The following is a 24,553-nucleotide window of genomic DNA, read 5'->3' on the forward strand; positions in this document are numbered from 1 at the left end:
CACTACTCTACCTGAGGATGCTTCAACATTAGTTTCATCTTTCCCGACCCAGTGGTTCTTGAGAAGATTTTTTAAACACGCCACCAAATTTTTCTTAATTATCTCCCTTGAAAGAGTGCGGGCCCTTTATTTGAACAAACCTGAATCCCCTTCACCCAAGGATGCTTTGTGGCAAGTTTGGTTGAAATTGGCAAAGCGGTTATGGAGAAGAAGTCGAAAATGTTAAAAGTTTACAGACAGACAGAGGGACAGACGGACGGACGAACGGACTTTTAATAAAATGTGATCAGAAAAGCTCACTTGAGCTTTGAGGTATCAGCTCAGGTGAAAAGAATGGCCTTCAGTTTGAAAATTGAGGATACAATGTTTGAGCAATTGGGAAGTTAAATCTTGTGTGAAGCATGACTACTTCATATATGCATTAAATAATTTTAATGCGTGAAAATTCATTTGTTGATATTTGAATAGCTTTTGTTCTATAGCAAAATAAAAATATGTGTCTTTCATAAACACAAATAAGTAGGTGAAATAAATTGAGTGAACTTATATGAAGGAGAAAACACATTGCTTTTCACCAGTTAAAGATCTGTATGAATTATACATGTATGTTACATAATACCTAACACCTAAAACAGACCCCTGTATGTTTCTTCTATCACAGAGATATCTTCTCGACGAATTCTGTTTTATCACAGGCATGCTACTGGCACCAAGAATACGCTCTGTGCTCATGGCGAAAAAGAAACAATCTGCCATAAAATTAGAAATCGCCTTTCTTCTGGTTATTTATTCTGGTGGTTAATTGGATATGACTTTTTTCGTAAGACAAGAATGAGCATGATACTGTAGCTTTCATCGACAACATTGGGATATGCTTGCATCTCCATGAACACCTTTGAATGAGGTCGATTACTTGACGGTACTTGGTGAAGTTGTAATTTTGACAGTTAATTTTCCCGCCAATAATTGTTTAACCAGACATTGCTTCAATATTCCTGTTGGTAAGTAACATAAATATCATTTGTCACTGTAAATAATTTCATTCATACTTATTTTGGAGAGTCTTATTTTATTGATTTATGTCATATTTATATATATTTTTTTTGTTTCTAGCATTTATTTACAATGTAATACCTTAAACATGAAGTTCTTCAAAACAACCTTTCCAAGGGCACGACCAATTTCATATAATTCTCAAAATCTATGTCAAATGACCCATTAAATATCTATTGTCTGATTCGACTATATCAATCAACAAAATACACAGTGATTACAAAAATGTATGAAATCAAAATATATTCTTTTTGTTCATTAAAATAATTCAAAAATGTCCAGCTGAATACAAAATGTTTTTATATAAAAATCTAAAATTGTTAAAATTGCTCAACTATTTAATAAAATTCAGAAGTCTCTGTTATCAAAACCCTTGAATTAACACACAAACCTAATCTTTATGTAGATTCCTCGTGAAATCGCATTTCAATCGATACAAGAAGTCCTCATATCTGATATATTTGTTCATTCTTCTGTTGTGCTGTGGAAATATTGCAAATATGTTTTTTTCGGTTCATTTTTATTAACCTTGTTCTCTAGGCAGTACACATTCAAAGATACTGTCAAAAGAGTTTTCTGTTAAAATGTAGCTTTTTATGATCAAATGGTTTCGAATGTGTTTATGTTAAGTATAACTTTAAATCTTTAGTCAGAGATTTTTTTGACATTTTAAAACTGTTTGAAGAGTTCCTTACTTTCATATCATTTAATGAAAACCCTTCAACAAAATTCTATTTTACCTACTGCGTTGTTGAAAATATAAGGCTGGATTTACTAAAGTGGCAAAAAAGAAACATGTCAGAGGACTAAGGCACGAGGTCCAACGGATACACGTGCCTCTGTGTTACCAATATACTGAAAGCAAATTCCAACCCGATAAATTTCAAATAGGACATACGAATAAGTAGATTATAATGTAGTTTTGTCCTCAGAAAACAAAAGCCATTAAGCAAAATTTGAACTTGAGCAGTTTTGACGCTATTGGTATCTATAAAGTGATTAACTGCAGATCTGTAATTCAGTGGTATAAAAAAAGAGGCCTATGGGCCACATCGCTCACCAGAGTAACTTTAACCATGCAGTTTTTAACCAGACCCCCCCCCCCTTGTAATACCTATTATGAACCCGCCCTTCCCCCGGGGACAATTTGGAATCTACACTAGTCCATGATGCTTCCTTAAAAGTTTCGCCTTTTCTGGCCCAGTGGTTCTTGAGAAGAAGATTTTTTAATGACCCCACCCTGTTTTTGTCTTTTCTTGATTATCTCAAGAGGACTTGACCCTTCATTTCAATTTAAACTCCCCTTCACCCAAGGATGCTTTGTACCAAGTCTGGTTAAAATTGGAACGGTGGTTCTTGAGAAGAAGTTGAAAATGTGAAAAGTTAACAGTCGAACGGACAGACAGACGGACGACGGTTGATCAGAAAAGCTCACTTGAGCTAAAAATGATACCCCTGCTTCCCATATAATCATAATGGCAAAATCCATGTTTTGCTCTGGGAGAACCGAAATAAGTGTCAGATCAAAAATTCTACTACAATTATTGCCGAGATCAAAGAAATTCCGCGGATATTATTCTCCAATAAATCACGAACGTTATCAAAAAATTATCAGATCAGAAACACGTATCAAACCTGTGCAGTTGAAATGTACATTTAACTTGAAACACTTATTTAGACCATATCGGTGTGTCGTCTTTTGCAGTCTAAACACTTATTGCAGATTTAGGTTTCTAAAGCTAAGCGTGGCTGTTTCACGGACCTCCCTACGCCATCTTTAAACTCCGTAATGTTAGTGATGAAGTGGTAAAATAGGAAACTGATTTTGTTATTGTATATTAAAAAAAAATCTATTTAAGCTACAAACAGATTTATAATTAATAAAAGGCTAATTTTAATGCAGCGATAGCGCAAATCGTCTGCATTCTATTCACAGGTAAACAAACAAATTTGCACTCTGGTGCTAAATGGAACAGCGTTATCGCAGCATGCTTCTCTATAGAGAAAAGATCAGCCGTATTTTAGAGCGTTTTAGTAGAATAGAAATAAAGTCATTGTTAACTTCAGCTAACGCCTCGGCTTTTGTCTTTCAAACAACCTTTCTCGACCTCGGAGGTTATTCTACAACATTCAGAATACTCGGAGTTTATTTCTTAAGTAAAATAGGAGGTGCACAATGGTGTTATATAAAAAAGAATATGTGAAAGTATTATTAAATTTTATTCAGTACTGTAGGAGGAGTTGCAGATAAGAGATAGGTACCCCTTCAATATTATAGATAGAATGGGCGTCTCCATGTTTTTCTCTGGGGAAAATATGCATCGTATCAAAAAGTAAATTAGGAGGTCACAATGACACTATGTAATAAAGATTCTCTGATAGTCTCCTTAATTTTCATTCATTTGTAAAAGAGGAGTTGCGGATAAGAGATGGATACCCCAAAGTGTAACAGACAGACGGACATCCAATTTACTACGTGTATATACCCTCCAACTTTTCAAACGCTAGGTATTACAAGACAGGGCTGTAACGTTCAAGTCTCGTGGTACCTGTTGTCAAATTCTGGAAGAGGAAACAGATAAGGCCTTTGTTTAAAAAAATTAAATCCAACAATATTTGTTAAAAGATTATTTTGAACAAATTAGCAGCCCACATTCTGTACACTAAGTGGCATACGCTGGGCAAAGATAAGCGCAGAACTGATGAAAGTTAATCTTCCAACGCTTTAGCAGAAAAATTAATTAGTTTTAACTATCAAGGTTAAAGTCGCATTGCGTACATTAGAAGGAAGAAAATTTTTGTACATGTATTTGATTTTGTATACTAGAATATCTTTTGCTCCAGTGTGAAAATTGTGAAAATCTTCGAAGAAAAAAAGTAATATTTGGGGGCATGGATTGTTTGAGCATAAGTGCAATACATACTCATGCAGGAATCCATTACTAATCATCTTATAACCCCCCCCCCCCCCGCTTGAAAAGTGGGAGGATATATAGTAATCGGGATCCGTCCGTCCGCTTGTTACGTTTTGGGGTATCCATCTCTTATCCGCAACTCCTCTCATACCACTGAATGAAATTTGATGAGACTTTCTCAGAATCTTTATTACATATTGCCTCTGTAGCACCTCTCATTTTACTTTTTGATCTGAAACATATTTTGGGTTTCCCATAGCAAAACATGGAAACTGTCATTATATTCATTGGGGAGGCGGGGGTATCATTTAGTGAGCTCATTGCTCACAGTACCTCTAGTTTTCAAAGTTTCAATTTAACATCTTTTCCATACCCCGATAAAAACTTTTTCTGACATCTAGAGCTCTTGAACTGACAGTTTAAGTACATTTCTTCTGCTTATAATCATTAAGACAGAAGCTGGCCCATTAGACAATAAGACAACTTTTTTGAGTACCACTTACGAAAAGAAAATCCTATGCTCTCTCTCTTTCGCTCTCTCTCTCACTCTTTGCATTTCCTAACCGGTACGTGTTATTTTATGAGAGATGAAGCATAAAAAAACTCTAGATATTAATTGACATTAATGAAAAAGGTTTTCGCCTAACTTTTTTCCAAACTTAAAATTCCAGCACAATGAAAGTTTGTTTCTTTTGGCCTTCACTTAAAATTCATAATCACAGTTAGTGAAAATGCGTGTGAAATTTTAGAATTGTACTTTTAATTAATTGATAACATTCACTTACTAGTAGTCAAGTTGTATACATGTATAAGTGCTTTAAATCTATACATGTAAAGTACTTTAAAGTTGTTTAATCTTAAAAAGCCATATTGTTGATCAGATATCTCATTCAATATTGATAACACCTTCTTGATTTTATTAAAATTCATATCTTAAGGAAGCTCTAAACACTGCACACTTAAGAGCTCTATTTGTAGGGTAGTTTTATGACATTAAAGTGATCTGCCTCTTGAAGTAAGATAGAAAAAATGGTTGATTTTTTGTGTTTTTAGGTCACCTGAGTAAACTCAGGTGACCTATTGCTATCCGTTTTCGTCCGTCGTCGTGCGTCGTGTGTTGTGTGTTGTGTGTCGTGCGTCGTGTGTTAACATTTGAACATTTTCAGCTTCTTCTCTGCAACCATTGAACCAATTTCAACCAAATTTGGCACAAAGCATCTATGGGTGAAGGGGAACAAAAATTGTGAATTTCATGATCCCTGCCCCCCTGGGGCCTGAGGGGTGGGGCCAAAACCATTCAAATTAATGCATTCTTTAAAAATCTTTTTCTTTACTCCTGGACATCAAGCAGTCAAACTGTTTGCATGATTGTAATCAGCATTGAGTCCTCTACCAAAATTGTGAAAATCATGGCCCTGGGGTCAGGGGTTCTAGTGCTAGGGCGCGGCTAAATATTAAGTATATAGTGAAAATGCATTATTTCTTTGAAAATCTTCTTCTCTGCCCCTGGGTATTAAATAAACCAACTAAGTACATAGTTATGATGAGAATGAGTGCCTCTACCAAAATTGTGAATTTTATGGCCCCAGGTTCAGGGGTTCTGGTGTTAGGGTGGGGCTCTATTGATTATATATACTTAGTGGAAAAACATGAATTCTTTGAAAATCTTCTTCTCTGCCCCTGGGTATTAAATAAACTAACTAAGTGCATAGTTATAATGAGCAAGAATGCCTCTACCAAAATTGTGAATTTTATGGCCCCAGGGTCAAGGGTTCTGGTGTTGGGGGGGGGGGGGCTCTAGTGAAAATACATGAATTCTTTGAAAATCTTCTTCTCTGCTCCTAGGTATTAAATAAACTAACTAAGTGCATAGTTATGATGAGCAAGAGTGTCTCTACCAAAATTGTGAATTTTATGGCCCCAGGGTCAAGGGTTCTGGTGTGGGGGGGGGGGCTCTATTGATTATATAGTGAAAATACATGAATTCTTTAAAAATCTTCTTCTCTGCTCCTAGGTATTAAATAAACTAACTAAGTGCATAGTTATGATGAGCAAGAGTGTCTCTACCAAAATTATGAATTTTATGGCCCCAGGGTCAAGGGTTCTGGTGTTGGGGGGGGGGGGGGGGGGGGCTCTATTGATTATAAAGTTAAAAAACATGAATTCTTTAAAAATCTTCTTCACTGCTCCTAGGTATTAAATAAACTAACTAAGTGCATAGTTATGATGAGCAAGAGTGCCTCAACCAAAATTGTGAATTTTATGACCCTAGGGTCAAGGCTTCTAGTGTTGGGGGGGGGGGGGGAGGGGGGGGCTCTATTGATCATATAGTGAAAATACATGAATTCTTTAAATTTTCTTCTCTGCTCCTGTATTAAATAAACTAACTAAGTGCATAATTATAATGAAAAAGAGTGCCTCAATCAAAATTGTGAATTTTTTGGTCCCAGGGTCAGGGGTTCTGGTGTTAGGGTGGGGCTCTATTGATTATATAGTGAAAATAGATTAAATCTTTGAAAATTTTCTTCTCTGTCTCTGGGTATGAAGCAGATGAACTACCTATATAGTTATGATGAGCAAGGGCCCTAATCTTGCAGAATTGTGAATTTCAAGGCCCCAGGGTCAGTGTTGGGGGGGAGGGGCTATACTTATATACTGAAAATGAATTAATTGTTTGAAATCTGCTCCTTTGTATTTATAAAACATTTATTTATTTTTTGATAGGCAATTTTAAGGGTGCCTTTTTAAAATTTGTGCAATGTGTGGACCTAGAGTCAGGGATTTTTGTCACAGTGTTAGGAGCACTACTGTTTATTGCTGAATATTACTGATTAGTTGGAATGCATTTTTGTTCCCCTACCCTGCGTATGGGTATTCAGTCACCAAGCTAAGCAACTGCTAAGTGTATTGTTATGATGATCAATGGTGCCTCTTTCAAAATTGTGAATGCCATATAGCATCTGGCTTAAAACATGAATCAAATTCAATAATTGGAAAGTTGTTGCATAATGCTCAGGTGACCTATAAGGCCCGTGGGCCTCTTGTTTTTGTTTTTACTGTTAGTAACAGTAAATTACACAATTTCTGTTGGATGAAAATATTCTTAACATAAATTAGACCAGGAATAAGTAATTGAATCCATTAATATTCCCCTACCGGTGAAACCGGAGGGGACTATAGGTTTCCTCTGAGTCTGTCAGTCCGTCTAGCTGACTGTCTGTCTGTCTAGCTGTCAGTCTGTCCCACCTGGTTTGCCGCACTTTTTTTCTAAACGCTTGCAGATATTGTGCTAATTTTTTGTAAGTGAGTGTATCTTGGTGGGTTACAGATCAAGTTTGAATTTCGTTCCACTTCATTAATTTTTGACGGAATTATGGCATTTTTATTTTTTTTATAATTGTGATTACGACTGGGTTCGTTGTGCACTAAATTAAAGTTCCAAACGAGCTTGAATCCTAAAGAGAAAGGGGGAACCGGTAAAGGACATGTATTGCTTATATGCAATACTCTCAGAATGCTTGTTTACATTAATTTACCCAATGTAAGTAAACAACACAAATACTATGGAAGGGAATTACCGCCAAAAGTCTATGTATCTTGCTTTTATTCTTATTCTGCCTACTTTTTTATGCTTTGTTATTATCGTAATTATATGTCACTTTATTGTTTTCATATTCGTCTTTATTACATTTCACTTTGACTTTTATCCTTCTTCGTTTTGCCCTTACTTCTATGTTGCTTTATTCTTGTAAATTCATTTTACTTTCTTTTAAATTGATACAGTTTCTTAAATGATTATATCTATTACGAACGTGAATTCAATCACACAAAGAATGAAGCATATTCAATGAAGATGAATACAGTTGTCAAAATTTAGTGCCGCATTATAACGCTAGGTGGCAGGGGTGTTCGCTACGAGTGTTGGTAAAACTAGGTAAGCAAACCCGGGGCGGGGTTATTCGAGATTTTTCAATTTTCTGCCTTAATACTTTATCAATCGAACTTCTGAAGACCGTATCCGATCACCCGATCCAATGATGGAAACTCCATATTTATTTTCTCTGGGCACACAGGAATAGCGGCCTCTTTTTTCAGACATAACTTTATATACTTTACTGAATATGTTCATTGAAAGGCCGACCCACTTTTTGTTCGTGTCCATGGAAAGTGGGGGGGGGGGGGCTAAACCTATGCAGCAATGTCCATACTAAGTCTATCTTTGGAAAGAAATGTGGGGGCTAAGCCCCCCTCTCCCTCCCCGGTTCCGACGCCTGTGTATTTTCAAGTTTGGACAATTTCCTTGTTTTTAATTTTTTTTTTTTGCTTGTCAAGTTGTTTTCAGCCGGGTAGCTTGAATTTTCAAAAACGATTCTACGTCAATGTTCTCTCGCCTGAAAAATATAACTCTATTAAAAAGTTATTTGTAGGATAATTGAATTCCAGTTTAATTGACATAAAAATGTTAGATATTTTGATACTTTTTTCAATACCAAATTTTACTCATATGCCACTAAGTACATGACTTTTAATATTTAATATATAAATTGACTATTAGTACTGCAACAAAAAGTGTAAGGGATGGGGGCAACAAGCCTTTCGCTGAACTTTTCAAGTAGTAGAAAGTCTGTTACGTTTAGGAAAATGTTTCGTGGCCACCCTCCCCTCTACCGATGAAACTTACCCCATAGGAGGTCGTACAGACGGAAGTCAGTATATTTATTGAGACTTGGGGGTGTGATAATGATTGTACATTGTATAACGTCCCTTTAAATTCGAGAATTTTTAACTCAAATGGAGAAGCCACCTCTTGGAGAGCTGCAAATTTGTCCTATGTACTCGGCACCCATTGAGCAGTGAGGGATCTTTTTTCGTGCCAGCATGCTGCACCTACTGCGATACGGGACCTCGGATAATACGGTCTAGATCTCATCCGAAGGACCGAACTCCACGTCCCATAGTGGTATTGATCGACTCCTTACTACTGTGATTCGTGACTCTAGAGCAGACGCCGTAACCACAGTGCCACACGGGCGACTGCACCCCGGGGGGGGGGGGGGCTACATCCGTGGGGAAGATTATCTATGTTTAACTAAATGGTTAAAATGATTAAATTATAAACCATATTGAAATGATATCATTTAAACATTTATTCATATAGGACAGGTAAGTTTTCTTCAAAAACTGAAATTGTGAGTATATAAACATTGTTTCACGATTAAAATATTCGGGGGAGGGGTTGCTATGAAGGGGGACGAATTGCTTTATACAGCGTGATTTCCCACGGAAGACTAGCTATGTATTGAAACTTCCCCGGGGGAAGTCTCACTGAATAGTCTTCCGAAGGAAGCACCATTATGTAGTCAGTCTTCCAGGGGAAATCTTACCATCGTCCGAGGGAATGGCATTATCGGGTACATACCTGAACTTATAACAAACATCATTTGAAAATTTAAGTTCGATTGATAAAGTATTAAGGCAGAAAATTGAAAAAACTCGAATAACCCTGGCCCGGGTTTGCTTACCTAGTTTTACCAACACTCGTAGCGAACACCCCTGCCACCTAGCGTTATAATGCGGCACTAAATTTTGACAACTGTATTCGTCTTCATTGAATATGCTTCATTCTTTGTGTGATTGAATTCACGTTCGTAATAGAGATAATCATTTAAGAAACTGTACCAATTTAAAAGAAAGTAAAATGAATTTACAAGAATGAAGCAACATAGAAGTAAGGGCAAAATGAAGAAGGATAAAAGTCAAAGTGAAATGTAATATAGACGAATATAAAAACAATAAAGTGACATATAATTACAATAATAACAAAGCATAAAGAAGTAGGCAGAATAAGAATAAAAGCAAGATACATAGACTTTTGGCGGTAATTCCCTTCCATAAAATACAGGGTACTACATTGTCTTTGAACATTTTACTGCAGAAATAAGACAGGTACCCTATGTGTTGAAAATGAACTAAATAGTCTCAATATCCACACCTTTTCTCCAAAAACATTTTTTGTTAGTGTTTAGAGCTTCCTTAGTGTAAACATTAACGGTCTCTTGTAATGATTTCATACAGCGTCTCAATTTGTAAAAGATCTGTCGTTCATCGTGGTTTATCTTATATTCAGTTGACTAGAAAAATATTCATGGATCGAAAACTTGGTCTGAAGGATTTTTTCCTCTATACACTCTAAAGATCTTCGAGAAAAAAGGTCAAAACAGAAAGTATATTATCGTCAAAAGAAAGAGATGGAAGAGTTCCGAATGAGTTATGCACAATTTGGCTAAAAACTTTGATCGTCGAGCGCATTTCTTTCAATTGCTGGTCGACGATATTTCAACACAAGCCCGAAACAAACAAGGATCATAGACTACAGCAATGACCCGTCACATATTGATATTTTGGGGTGAAAGAATGCAGATTGAAAGTCTTTGATTCCTGAACTAGAAGCCAGCACTGGATAATGATGCTCCCGTGTGTCGAATAACGTCTAAAAACGTGAAAACGATTTAAAGGGGTCTTGTATGTCTTTAAGCAGTTTTTAGCATAATATGATAGAAATATCTTTCTTATCTGGAAAAACAACAATTGTGTGGGTAGAGAAAACAAACTATAGCTACGAAAGTGCTGAAAATATGATAAAAAATGCATGCAATTTAAGCATAAAGAAAAAAAATAAAAAAAAAAGAAGAAGATGTAATTAGATATTGAAGACGGGAATTTGGGAAAACAAGCCTAGCTCTTAGGTAGCGTGCATTATAAAAGGTAGTGAGTGCAAGATACATTTTATTACGTAGTTATCAAAGTACCAGCAACACTTCCCTAAAAATATTTAATATTTCAATCATGTGAATATCCCTTTCAGGTTAGATACAAATTACATTTACATATATATAAAAAATCTTTCCTTTTTCCAAACAAACATGTTACAACAATTTGCTACTGAAATTGTGCTGTCTGAATTGTTCTCATATCTTTTGATTAAAGTAAAATTTTACAATAATCATCTCCATGTAACAACAAAGTTGGAGGGGTTTACTTAAATACACTATAAAAGTATAGTTTTCTTTTTTAAGCTGGTTAAAACAATGTTCAGCTTTGATATTCGTAATACGGGAAGTTAAAAGGTTGTGTGTTTTTTTTATTTAAACATAATTTAATTCACAAAAAATAAATGATTGGGCAGCAGACAAATCCCATTTTTAGTCCTTACAAAAAAAAAAAAGAAGCTTAATTTTTTTTTACTTTGAAGTCAAGTGCAACGTCATACATGAAAATTAAAATTCGTGTTTATGGTAAACGCTGCCTCTTCGAGTGATGTGTTAATTTCAAACAGGTTTGATAAATTCAAGAAAGCTATATTTTATCAATTTTACCATGAAATATTTTTTTTTTATTTCAATATAAGTACTGGACATTCATCGTGTTTTAACACGTATGCTTTGCAGACAAATCTCCATTACATTATTCCATAACGTTCTTTTCTATGCTTGTTATCACACTGACAGTCACCCATTTTGATAACGTGAACGTTCAAAGTTTCAAATTTTAAATGATTTAAGAAAGTTGTCGTAAAAAGCTTTTATTTATATTCATGAAACTACATGAAAACATATATAGCATGTTTCAAGATTTTTGTACCATCTTGAAACAAATCTTGCATTTGTTACGATGTAAAATACAATATTTTTTTGGACTAATTTTAAATTACTGTGCAAATTGCCTTTTCGGACTTTGTTTAAATTGTTATCAAAACTTTTCGTATATTTCGGCAATAGTGGAGTTTCATAAATTCTGCAAAGCCTTAATCCCACCCGAGGCACAGTCAGAGATGTACACTTAACCCATTAATTAACTTCTGTTTATATTTATTGACACTTAATCTTTCATCTTTAATTCTAATATTCTATTATATACATGCTGCTAAAATATCACCATACGCTCAATATTTGTTAGATGCATGTACTTGATTTCTTTATACTTTTTATTAATCCTTTTTTTTTACTCTGTCTTTGAGTATATGTATGATTTGTTGTTAACAGTTATAGTCAGTTGGAATCAGATTTTCGGTGCTAACAGTTTCCAAACTCATGTAAAAGTTATGCCTTGCTGGTTCTATATAAAAGTACAAAATTTGTAACTCGTGTTTGTGTCTTGAGGTTTTAAACAATCTGGTTTCAATAATAAGAGGAAAGTTCACGGTTGACCCAGAATTAGTAGTAGACGGACAATTCAACCCGTAAAACATTTACTTACGCTCAGTTATTTATGCGACTGCAGAAAATAATATTTTTAAAAGAGGAATAATGTTATAAAACAGATACAAATATTGCAGATTTAAAGAAAACCAAATTAATTTTTTTGTCTTTGAACTGCAAAAAAAAAAAAAAAAAAAAAAAAAAAAAAAAAGTAGACCAATCGAACTGCAATGTTTTCCACCCTTGCAATTTCGGATAAGAATTGGCAAGGTTGATTTTCCAGGAGACATAAAGAAAATAACACATTCATATCATGCTACAATTAGAATAACATTTTTTTATATTTTATATATATAGCCATCTGATGAGGTCGATCCATAGATATATCGACTTCACAGAAAAGCATATGTGCGAGGTCGATATGCTTTTCTGTGAAGTTGATATATCTATGGATTGACTGAATTAAAGGGCTACATTTGTTATATTATTTTTAACATAGATTGACTAAACAAAACGTGAAAATAATGGGAACAAGGCACAAGTTTTCTCTCTTTACACTTAGGGACTAGAGATCAAAATAAATTAAGCTGTTTAATGTTAATTTGTTTCCTTTATATTGAATTTAGAAGATTTACTTATTCAAACTAGAACTGTCCAAACGGGACAATATAACCCCCGCTGGGTTTTTCAGAAATGCTAAATCGTGAATATTTTATGGATCTAAGACAAGAGAGAAATGCTAAAACATTTTTAGTGCAAATGTAATTGCTCATTATATTTTGTATAAATGAAACGAAGGCGCAGCCTAATAAAAAAAATGGACTAAATATACGGACCAGACACGAATTATGAAATTTTTTCTTCCAGTGACGTTGAACTTCCCCAAATGACCTTGGGTCAAGGTCATGACACATCCTTAGGTCAGGTGGAATCTTTGTGTGAAATAAGAACCTACCAAGTTTATCGATAAGAAAGATATAGACCGGACACAAATTATGAAATTTTTCTTCCAGTGACCTTGAACTTCCCCAAATGACCTTGGGTCAAGGTCATGACACATCCTTGGGTCAGGAGGAATCTTGTGTGAAATGAAAACCTACCAAGTTTATCGATAAGAAAGATATGGACCGGACACAAATTATGAAATTTTTCTTCCAGTGACCTTGAACTTCCCGATATGACCTTGGGTCGAGGACAAGACACACCCTCAGGTCATGAGCAATCTTTGTGTGAAATTAGAATCTACCAAGTTTATCGATAAGAAAGATATGGACCGCACATGAATTATGAAATTTTTCTTCCAGTGACCTTGAACTTCCTCAAATGACCTTGGGTCAAGGTCTTGACACACCCTTCGGTCAGGAGGACTCTTTGTGTGAAATTAGAACCTACCAAATTTATCCATTAGAAAGATATGGACCGGACACGAATTATGAATTTTTTCTTCCAGTGACATTGAACTTCCTCAAATGACCTTGGGGCAAGGTCATGACACACCCTTAGATTATAAGCAATCTTTGCGTGAAATTAGAACCTACCACGTTTATCCATAAGAAAGATATGGACCGGACACGAATTACGAATTTTTTCTTCCAGTGACCTTGAACTTCCTCAAATGACCTTGGGTCAAGGTCACGACACACCCTTAGGTCGTGGCAATCTTTGTGTGGAATAGTAGATTCTTTTATTCCTCCGTAAGAAAGAAATGGACCGGACACGTTTGCATAGACGGACGGACAGACGGACAAGGTGATTCCTATATACCCCCCAATCTTCGTTTGCAGGGGGTATAAATACTGAATTTATTTGATTGACAAACATATCCAATAATTTTCAATACAAAGTAGATCCTAATTCAAGGCTTCAAATCATCGTTACGTCTCATCAATTACGAAACCCAAATTAATATCCCCCACTTTTCAAGCGGGGGACAAAAATAGGAGGTGCGCAATGGCACTATGTATAATAAAGAATCTGTGAAAGTATCATTAAATTTTATTCAGTGATATAGGAGGAGTGGGGATAAGAGATGGGTACCCTTCAGTATTACAGAAAAAAAATGTTGTGTCCATGTTTCGCTCTGGGAACCCAGAATACATGGATGTATTGGATCAAAAAGTAAAATAGGAGGTGTACAATTGCTGTTTGTAACAAAGATTTTGTGATAGTTTCCTTAAATTTCATTAAGTGGTAAAAGAGGAGTACACATGTATATACATGTACAGGTAGAACTTTGGGGTACGGATAAGAGATCGGTACCCCAAAGTTCTACCTGTACATGTATATACACATGTAAAGCCATGTATAATTAATAGTTCAACTTTGCAAGTTGCACAGTGACTTTGCAGTTTTCGAGTACACGTAATGCCATTCCCCTGTTTAATAATTCATAGTTTTATCAAGTTAAATAATTTACGTGAATTCATCTGTTATCCTTTCACGACCATTTTCTTTACAGTTTTATGCATTGCAACATTCACAGAACATTTAAAACAAATAATATTGGATATCAAAAGCAAATAACTGTCATTCAGTATAGTGTTAGAACCGTGAACTATAGCTGAAGGATAGACCGAACCGAGAAGAAGTTCCATCAAAACCCCATGAGATATTTCTCAAGTTGACCAAATTTGGAAGATATTTGAAAATCACTAGAGAAAATCTCAACCCTGTTTGAGTATCATTTTTTTTCTTTCTGTCAATTCAAAAATGAATTGGAGATTATAACGTCTCTAGATGTGAACTAAATTTTAGGGTGGGAAATCGTCGTACTTTAACATCAGAACATTAACTGGTGACCTTGGGCATGTTTGGCTACATATATATATATGTATGGTTATATAGAACATAAGCTACAAGATAGACAATGTGAGTGGTAAGACTGTCAATATCGGATTCTAACATTGAGCAGGAGTCCCAGCTGAGAGTAAACATATTAACACAAATTTACAGGTCAATGATCTCTTATTGCCGCGAAATCAATATCTAAATCATGAAAGTTTTAAAAAAATTTAAAATATACAATAATACATGTAATGACGTTTAGTTTTTTCTTTTCTTGGTATATACTGGTGAGTGGTGTACTGTACCTGTCAAATCTCGCGTTTGTCATTGTAAGATAATTATGACATACAAAATTACAATTCATTAATTTGTGCTGTTTTTAAAATTTTGAGGGAGGGTAGTGTGGAACAGAAATTCAAAATTAATGTCCAGCCCTTTCGTAAATGATTGTGAATATTTATCATGTATGTAAAGCAATCAAGTTTCATTTGAGAAAGGTAAAAGATTTCTTATTTAATTATCATCTTTGTAAATCACTATGTCTCCAGTTGATCCCCATAACGTATACATACATGTACATCTGCATTTTGTAAGATTCAGTCCCCCGTTGTCAGTGTATGAATGGAATGCGATGGTCACTAATCAAAACTAATTACTCAAGATATTTATAAAGACCGGAACTGCAACTCCTACAGGAAAACTTGTACATCGTGAATGCCATACATATATACCAGATGTCATACACAAAATAATGGTCGAGGGAGTACTTAATTATTCCAGTGAATAATTCTGATAACCTAGCATTATAGCAAACAAACCATTCATAAAAGTTCTGATATCAAAGACGCCATGTCAGTGTCAAGCGTCGGTCGCGGTGGATTGTCTTCTATCCAGACTCGTCTCTATCTGACGGACGCTTGGTGAATTTTTCTGTTTTGCAAGTAGAGAGCAAATCATTTTCATGATGTATTGATTTGCGAATCCTATTTGTACATAGATAATTGAATAAATATATTCTCAGTGGCACTCTTCGGAAACCCGATATCCCCGCGTAATTCATGTCAAAACCATTCGCTCACGATATCCTATACAAAAAGGCCATAATACAGAGGGATATGCATTTCACAAGTCACTTATTGAATACTAAATGCCAATTAGTGTTAAAAAGTGAGCTCTGTTGAAATACAAGTACATGTACGTTGCCAATTGCGTTTTTCGGCATTTCCTGCGTAGCTGAATCGTATATATATATATATTCCAAGTTTCCAGTCTTAAATAAACTACTATTAAACGAATACTTGCACAAGAATTTTGAGTTAGGGTTAGGGTTAAGGTTAACATTTATAAGTCAAGGCACGGAGTTAAAAAAAAATGACTCTTTAGAAAAAATGATAATGCACAAACGTGCGTTACTCAATTTGTTTGCACACAAAGTTGTAGTTAGGAAATTATATCTTTCAAAAAATAATGATTCAATGCGTAAATATTTATTTTTTTTAATTAAGGGGGCCGACTGTGGTTTCCATTGCGCAATACTTCACTTCTCATCCGAAATTGAAGCGTATTTACGGTTAGCTGCAGAACTGTATCTCTCCAAAAAAAAAAAAAATATATATATATATATATATATATATATATATATATATATATATATATATATATATATATATATATATATATTGATAGACCGGTCTATCAATACATATTTTTTCGGAGAGCTACAGTTCTGCAGCTAATTTACGGTTCTAAAGTATCCTTTTTTACAGGTTGAAAAAATCTAATTACAATTTTATATAACTGATTTTTTTAAAACATTTTTTGACTGATAGGTAGATTGACGTCGTAATGTTTTATAGGTTATGATAAACTGAAGCTCTTAAAGAAAGGATAATAAAAATGTTATAAAAGATACATATGATACACAATATAGTATTTCTCATCATATTTTATAATTGTAGCAAAAAGTCTATCTTAGTATTTGTATAATTTGCTCTAAAGCGCAAAAAATTGGCACTTTCCTCTATAATCCTTATGGTAAATGTACCTGTATTTTGAAACGGTCCCTTAAAAATACCTGGACGATAGATTTTCCAAAAACCTGGCATGTACACTGAAGTCAATGTAAGCTACATATGACAACGTTATTAAATTACTGAGTTTCTCTATTGCCATTTTCATACAATAAAACCCTAGTCGGCTCCCTTAAATGTATAGTTCTAGAAATAATTCTATATTCTAAAATGTTTTGAAAAGATAATTTTTAATCTCGGGTATAAACAAGAGGCCCAGGGGCCATATCGCTCATCTGAAAAACTTTGGCCATGCTGTTCTTAACCAGATTTCCCAACTTGTAATACTTATTGTGACCCTGCCCTACCACCAGGGGTGTAAATTTAGACAATTAAGAATTGAAACTACCCCAAGATGCTTCCACATATGTTTCAGCTTTTCTTGCTTAGTGATTCTTTGGAATTAAGATTTTTTCCTATATATTTCAATGTAAAACTTGAATTTCTATTCCCTTCGGGGTCATGATTTAAAGAATTTAGAATCTACACTACCCCAGGATGCGTCCACATAAGTTTAAGCTTTTCTGGCCAATTGGTTCATGAGAAGAAGATTTTAAAAGATTTTTCCTATACTCAGTATATGTTTCAATGTAAAACTAGGATACCCTGTTGCGACCCGCCCTTCCCCCGGGATTTATGATTTGAACAATTTAGAATTTACCCAAAGATGCTTCCACATAAATTTCAGCTTTTCTGGCCTAGTTTTACGATTTAAACTCCCCTTTACTTGATGATGTTTTGTACCGAGTCTGGTTAAAATTGGCCAAGTGGTTCTTGAGAATAAGTTAAAAATGTGAAAAGTTTACAGATGGACGGACGACGAACAACGGGTGATCAGAAAAGCTCACTTGAGCTTTCAGTTTAGGTGAGCTAAAAATTGAAACTAACTCCTTTAATCTTCACGAAGGAATTTTAAAAAACTTGCATCATTGCGTTTTTATTTAGTCCGCTAAACGTTGTTAAATTCTATATATAGTACATGTAATTTTCCTCTCCAGGTGATTGGTTGCAAACAAAACAGTTCAAAACATAGCCACAACATACACTACCTACAGCGATAAACTGCCTTTTCTTGCGAATTATTTACATCATTTTTTTTTTCAAATATATACTTCAAGTATATATTGTCCATTAAAAATGTTCCAACCTGTTACTAATTGATACTGAGGTGCGAAATCAATATCTTTGAACAAACTCTCTGCATAGTGCAAGGGTGATAAAAGAAAGACTTGTTTGTAGTAATATTGTCTGAAATTAGAGAACAGATAGAGGATGCATCAGTGAGTAAGGATATACTCAGTACTGTATAGAGCGTACATGTAAGTATAAAAAAAATATGCCAAATTTTCAACTAAATTAATTCCCATTTGTGTTTAATTCATTCATTAAAATATCATCTGAGTTTTAAATATAATAATGTACTTATTAAATTTCTACGTTAAGTAACAGAAACCCGTTGCTACAGGCCTGTATCAAGCAGTTTTGGATTGATGTATATCAAATTATTTTGCGAGTCTTGATGCGCAAAACTAATGTCGGTAAAAACTTGTTCTATCTTTTAAAACCTAGAACTACATGTAGTCTTTGAATGATGTATTTAGCCGGGCTTTGCTGAAAGCAAAGTCCTGGCTATAGGCATCATGATCGACTGTCGTACCATAAATAGCACAGTAAGCAAAAAACCAAATAGTGTCAGAGCAGACACTTCCGATAAAAAAAAAATAGTCCCATAGCGAGACAATATTCAAACAATTATTTCTAACATCCCAATCGTTGGAAAAGTTAATGATCAATATTTTTGCTTGAGACCTAATCTGAAAGAGAAATTAGATATTTGTTTTATTGGGATAATCTTGATATAACAATTTGTGCACATATGCTGCTGAATGCATATTGTAAGCGAACTACTAGTATTTTCAATAACGCGGGCTTTTCGAAATGTTGAACTAGTTGAAACGTTTCACGTTTCATATCGTTTTTGTCGATGTTATGTTAGTGGTTATATTCTGTTTTGATTTTAAGCAAATTAATAGTATAGTGAATTGGAATTTTAAGAATTAACATGCGTGAAGTCGCTTGACAATGTACATGTATCAATGTTTCTACATGTAGTTGGCGATAAAAATACTGTTTGTTTGAAACTAAAAGGATGTATATATAATACACATGTGCATTATTTTAACTATTCCAAGACTTAATTTTTAAATTATGAGAAAAAAAAGCTTATTGAATAGAAAATATGCGAGAATTTCTTGGAAATATTATTTATTAAATTTTAAAAACATAACATATCTTGGGATATAGACTGTTATTTAACGGAAGTAGTTTTAAGATGCGACTAAACAATTTGCGCTTTAAAACTATGTAATTTACCAAGTATAATAAATGTGTTCTTAAAGATACTTGGACACAGATTTGAAGTTAATTTTTTTGTGTATAATATCACGAATTATATATTTTATTAGCATTTCACACAAAAATTAATTAAAAATCTTATTTTATTTGAAAGTTATTAAAACTTCAAATATTTTGGCGGGTTTGATTGACACATCCTTGCACTTTAACAAATTTTAACTTTACTCTTAATTCTTATGAAAAGTGGCAATCTTGTTGTGTATTAATGAGAAATATTAAAACTTTAATCCAGAAAAATAATTATATTCAGTTTAGAAATGTTAGAAAGCAAAACTACTTCACAAGTATCGTCATTCTGAACTAAGTGTTGTGTACAGAGTTTAGCAAATCGATCACACTCGTGTTATGTACACAAGTTTTTGTAAACAGGGCACGAGCTCTGTTATTGTTGATATTTACGATTCAACGGGTGCGTTCAATCGTCAAAGTCTGCTCACCACAACTGCACGGACTGACAATATATTGTGTGTTTGTTTTGCTTCCGAACATGTATACTCTGAGTTTTCTGGATTATAGTATTAATATTTTTCATTTATACACAACAAGATTGCCACTTTTCCTAAGTATTAAGAGTAAAATTAAAATTTGTGAAAGTGTAAGGATGTGTTAATCAAACCTGCCAAAAGATGTGAAGTTTTAATAACTTTTAAATGAAATAAGATTTTTAATTAATTTTTGTGTGAAATTCTATTAAAATATATATGTCGTAATATTATAGAAAAAATATTAACTTCAAATCTGTGTCCAAGTGCCTTTAACGCTAAGTGAATACATAATCGCACCGTATTAAACAAAAAGCCCATGGGCCACATCGCTCACCTGAGCACAGCGACTAAGAAAAAGCAAAAATCAATCCAGTATTGAAAGCTTTGATACAAAAGTGGTCCCAACCTACCCCTAAAAACAGGGAGGGGGTATGATTTGAGTTAACTTGAATCTAATCTAACGAAGAATGCTTTACATATTTCTTTGACTTACTGTGGCTTTTTTCCCTACAAGTTTAAAAATTTCATTTTGGCCTAACCCTACCTCCAGGGGTCATGATTTGAACAAACTTGAATCTGTAGTACCTGAGGATGTTTCATTACAAATGTAACCAATCATGACTTTGTTGTTCTTAAGATTGATAGATTGATTGTATATTGTTTAACGTCCCTCTCGAGAATTTTTCACTCATATGGAGACGCCACCACTTGCCGGTGGAGAGCTGCAAATGTTGACCTATACTCGGCACTCAGGACCATTGAGCAGGGAGTGATCTTTTTCGTGCCAGCACCTACTGCGACACGGTACCTCGGTTTATACAGTCTCATCCGAAGGACTGGTCTCCACGTCCCACTGTGGGATTCAAACCCGCGACGTAAGGATCAACTCCTTACTTCGTTACTCTAGGACAGAGCTCTACCAACTGCATCACGCGGGCGACTTGTTGTTCTTAAGAAGATGATTTTTAAAGAATTTTCCTATATATTCCTTTGTTTAATTTGATTGGCCAGTGTGACCCCCGGGGGTCATGATTTGAACAGACTTGAATCTATACTACCTGAGGATGCTTCCATATAAATATGATCAATCGTGGCTTTGTTGTTCTTGAGAAGAATTTTCAAGATGTTTCCTATATATTCCTTTGTTAAACTTTGATCGTCCCTTGTTGCCCCACCCTAACCCCGGGGGTAATGAATTGAAGAAACTTGAATCTACACTACGTGAGGATGCTTCCATATACATGTTAATATGACTAATCCAGGCTTTGTTGTTCTTGAGAAGAAGATTTTTCAATATATTCCTATGTAAAACATTGATCGTCCCACTGTGGCCCAACCCTACCCCGCAGCGTCATTATTTGAACAAACTTGAATCTACACTACCTGATGATGCTTTCAGATAAATATGACTAATCATGGCTTTGTTGTTCTTGAGAAGACGATTTTTTAAAATTTTTCCTATATATTCCTATGTATAACATTGATCATCCATTTTAGCCCCTCCCTACCCCCGGGGTCATAATTGTACAACCTTGAATCTACACTACCTGAGGATGCTTCCACATTAGCTTCATCTTTCAAGACCAAGTGGTTCTTGAGAAGAAGATTTTTAAAACATGCCGCCAAAATTTTACTTTTTCTTAATTATCGCCCCTTGAAAGAGGGCGTGATCCTTTATTTGAACAAACTTAAATTCCCTTCACCCTTTAAAGACGGACGGACAGACAGACGGACGCCGGATAAAATGTGATCAGAAAAGCTCACTTGAGTTTTCAGCTCAGGTGAGCTAATAAGAGAGGGATGTTCGCACCTCACGTGTGATGCCCTGTCCGATTAATATGAAAGCGTTATTTATGTTGAAAGGTTATATAAGGAATTCAAAATCATGATTTTTTTTCATAGGAAAAGAAGTTTTTAGAACTCAGTCGACAGGGTCTTGATTGCTGACACAGAGCTCTAAAGTGGATCGACCGGGTCTTAAACAAAGCTGTTTATCCGCTGATTCCATAGTCCTTACAACCCAAATAATCGAATTGCTTTTGAAGTATATTGTCAGTGAAAATGAAAACATTTGGTCTCGAATCGAGCCATTAGCATCAATAACAAGAACTCAATATATACACTAACGAGAATAAGACACCATGCTGTGGCTTTTTATCATGATTTTTTTATTACAGGGGAAGGGGACGTACGTACAATATGTTTATCATCAATTTTCCATTTATGGTGCAAATCTAACGTTATTGATACGAAAATTTTGAGATATATGCCTGCTTTACTTTTGCTGGTGCTCATTTAAGCATTGCAAGGAATTTATTTGATATATGTTACGATCAATTTTATTTGCAAGACGCAGTCATCCATACTTTCTTTTTTAAGAACGCGTCATGTTTATTATCCAATTTCTAAAAAGAGCATTGTTTGGGAGTAGAATAACAGGTACACGTTTATTGATGCATTCCTTATTTTCCGTTTTGGCTGCCACTTTCGTGCGCCAGGAATTATTATGATAATCTTCCGGCTGTCAAATTTCTTTGCGATCTTTTGCTGCTTGAAATGCGGTAAATATAATTCATTAGAACATGTTACGATCGCTCGCGATACTATCTTCTCCCTCTGTCATTTTCTGTTGTGCATGTCACAAACAACTGAGCTACATGTATTGCATCAATTCGTAGCTTCAGCAAATGAGTTAACTAATTACACAAAATTACCCTCTTGAACCATACATACGTTATGACTTTCATATATTTTGTCGGTAGATCGATATGGTCTTTAGACGTACTTTCTTGATACGCCGGCGGGTCCTTTAATATTTCCTATTTTGAAAAAATCAAGATATCAACCGGTACCTGTTTGACGTGCTGGTTCCACAGTGGAAAGATTGGTTTCAACTGTGCTTGTAATCAAATTAACTTAAGAACTCCGATTTTTCCCCTCCTTTCACCCTGTGTGACAAAAAGTATTACTTCAAGTGAGACATTATTCCTCTTGGGAGTGACACAAGTTTTGCCATTTATTTGCGTGTGACAGAGGTATGTCCTTTTCGTGTCATAATCAATGCTTGTCTGTTGTAAACAATTTCTAGTGTAAAATTAACTGCAGGTCAGCTACTTCTTATCATACACTGATTGTCGAAAAAGAAAAGATGATTTATCCATTTTTAAAAAAAAAAAGTTAATTCACTTAGAAATGTTACATGAATATTATGAAGTGTAAAAACTAACAATATTTATCGTGCTCACCATGCAAACTTGTGTTTTTGTTAAAACTCATATAAATACGAGTCTACCAAGACTAATGGAAAGTGTTTATTTAGTAATTGTGAATTTTGAAACATAAAAGGTATCGGGTAGATCAATATAAAACATTAAAAAAAAACCTCTTAGACGGATTATTAAATTTGATGCAATGGAATCAAACTTATCGGTGTTTTAGTTTTTGTAAAGAAAAATGTATGCATTCATTCTCAGGATTTTCAAACAAAAAGTTAATTATTATGCCCACTAAACCTGTTTTGGACTTACTTATCAAATTTTAAGGACCCGTTCAGGAAAAAAAGATGTCAAAAACCGTCATATAGATACAAATATAAAGTTGTCATTTACTGATGAAGGATAATTAAGTACACGACTATATATATTTATTTACATTTTCAAATAAATAAATAAATATCAGTACACGACACGGTCGATATCATCTATGAGCGGTGGCAAAATTGCATACAAAATTTACAACAAATAAAATTTAACAAAGTCGCTTAAAGGTTAAGTCATCTTAAACCATCGTAAGATTTTGAATTTTTTAACTTTTAAACTCCTAGCTGACCAACTGTTTGCAAAGTGATTATATAAGACTAATAACCTGACAGTAATGTCACCTCGACAATCTATTTAGACGAAAGGCCGCTAAGTTCACTTTCTTGTAAAATCTGTCTTCATAACCCCTTGCAAAATAAATTTCCAAATTTCAGAGTATTCAGAACATGAAAATTGTGAACGGACTTTGTTTTAGTTTCAACAATATCTTTTTTTGTTGAAAGTTGAAAAAAGGAATATTATGTGTTGTTCATACGTTCATATTTTTCAATGCATTCTCGTGCAAATAAAAAAGTAGAGAGCATCAAGAGATTCACTTTTTTATGGAGACCCACTTCCGCCCTAGCTGCAGATCTGTAGCTCTCCGAAAAAATAATTTGACAGACCGGAGAGCTAGAGTGCCACCAATTAAAAAAAAACTGTATATTTATTGCGCACAAAAAGTGCGCTGTTTTTATCGATTTAATTCTCCATGTTTTTAAACCTTTAATCTCAAAATATTACTAACCATGTATTCCTAACATAATCTTTCACTGTTTCCACAACAAAACATACCGCATAGTTGTTGTTTATAGCCCTCCTGGCCCTGAAATCGAGATCATCGAAAATTTCGTCTGTTTATACTGCCATTTTGGTTTGTAAGATAATTCGGCCCAACGCGCTTCGTGTAGATCAACAACGAAAGTCAGGCGCGTAGCCAGCATTGAAATGAAAAGTAGCCCTTCGGAAGCTCCTGGATTTTACGAAATGTTTCAGTCATTTTTCTTTAAAAGAAATCAAGCTCTTTTCTCAAGCTAAGTTATACTTCCATGGATA

The 24,553-nt window shown here is 34.6% G+C and overlaps 1 protein-coding gene across 3 annotated transcripts in view; it reads left to right on the top strand.

Annotated features, from left to right (window-relative positions):
- Window positions 1-722: 722 nt before the first annotated feature.
- LOC134256522 (zwei Ig domain protein zig-8-like) overlaps window positions 723-24,553 on the top strand; it is a 56,815-nt gene continuing 32,984 nt past the window's right edge. The window contains exon 1 of one of the 3 annotated variants that reach the window (XM_062739180.1): window positions 723-1,001. The gene's annotated coding sequence lies outside the window, so the exon portion shown is untranslated. Of the gene's footprint in view, window positions 1,002-22,736; window positions 22,955-24,553 lie in introns of those variants that run through there. The other 2 variants (XM_062739175.1, XM_062739176.1) reach the window with 2 other exon arrangements.

The sequence above is a fragment of the Saccostrea cucullata genome, unplaced genomic scaffold (assembly GCF_032062105.1).
Source record: "Saccostrea cucullata isolate Sc308-1 unplaced genomic scaffold, CSIRO_AGI_Scuc_v1 ctg90, whole genome shotgun sequence".
Lineage (NCBI taxonomy): Eukaryota > Metazoa > Mollusca > Bivalvia > Ostreida > Ostreidae > Saccostrea > Saccostrea cuccullata.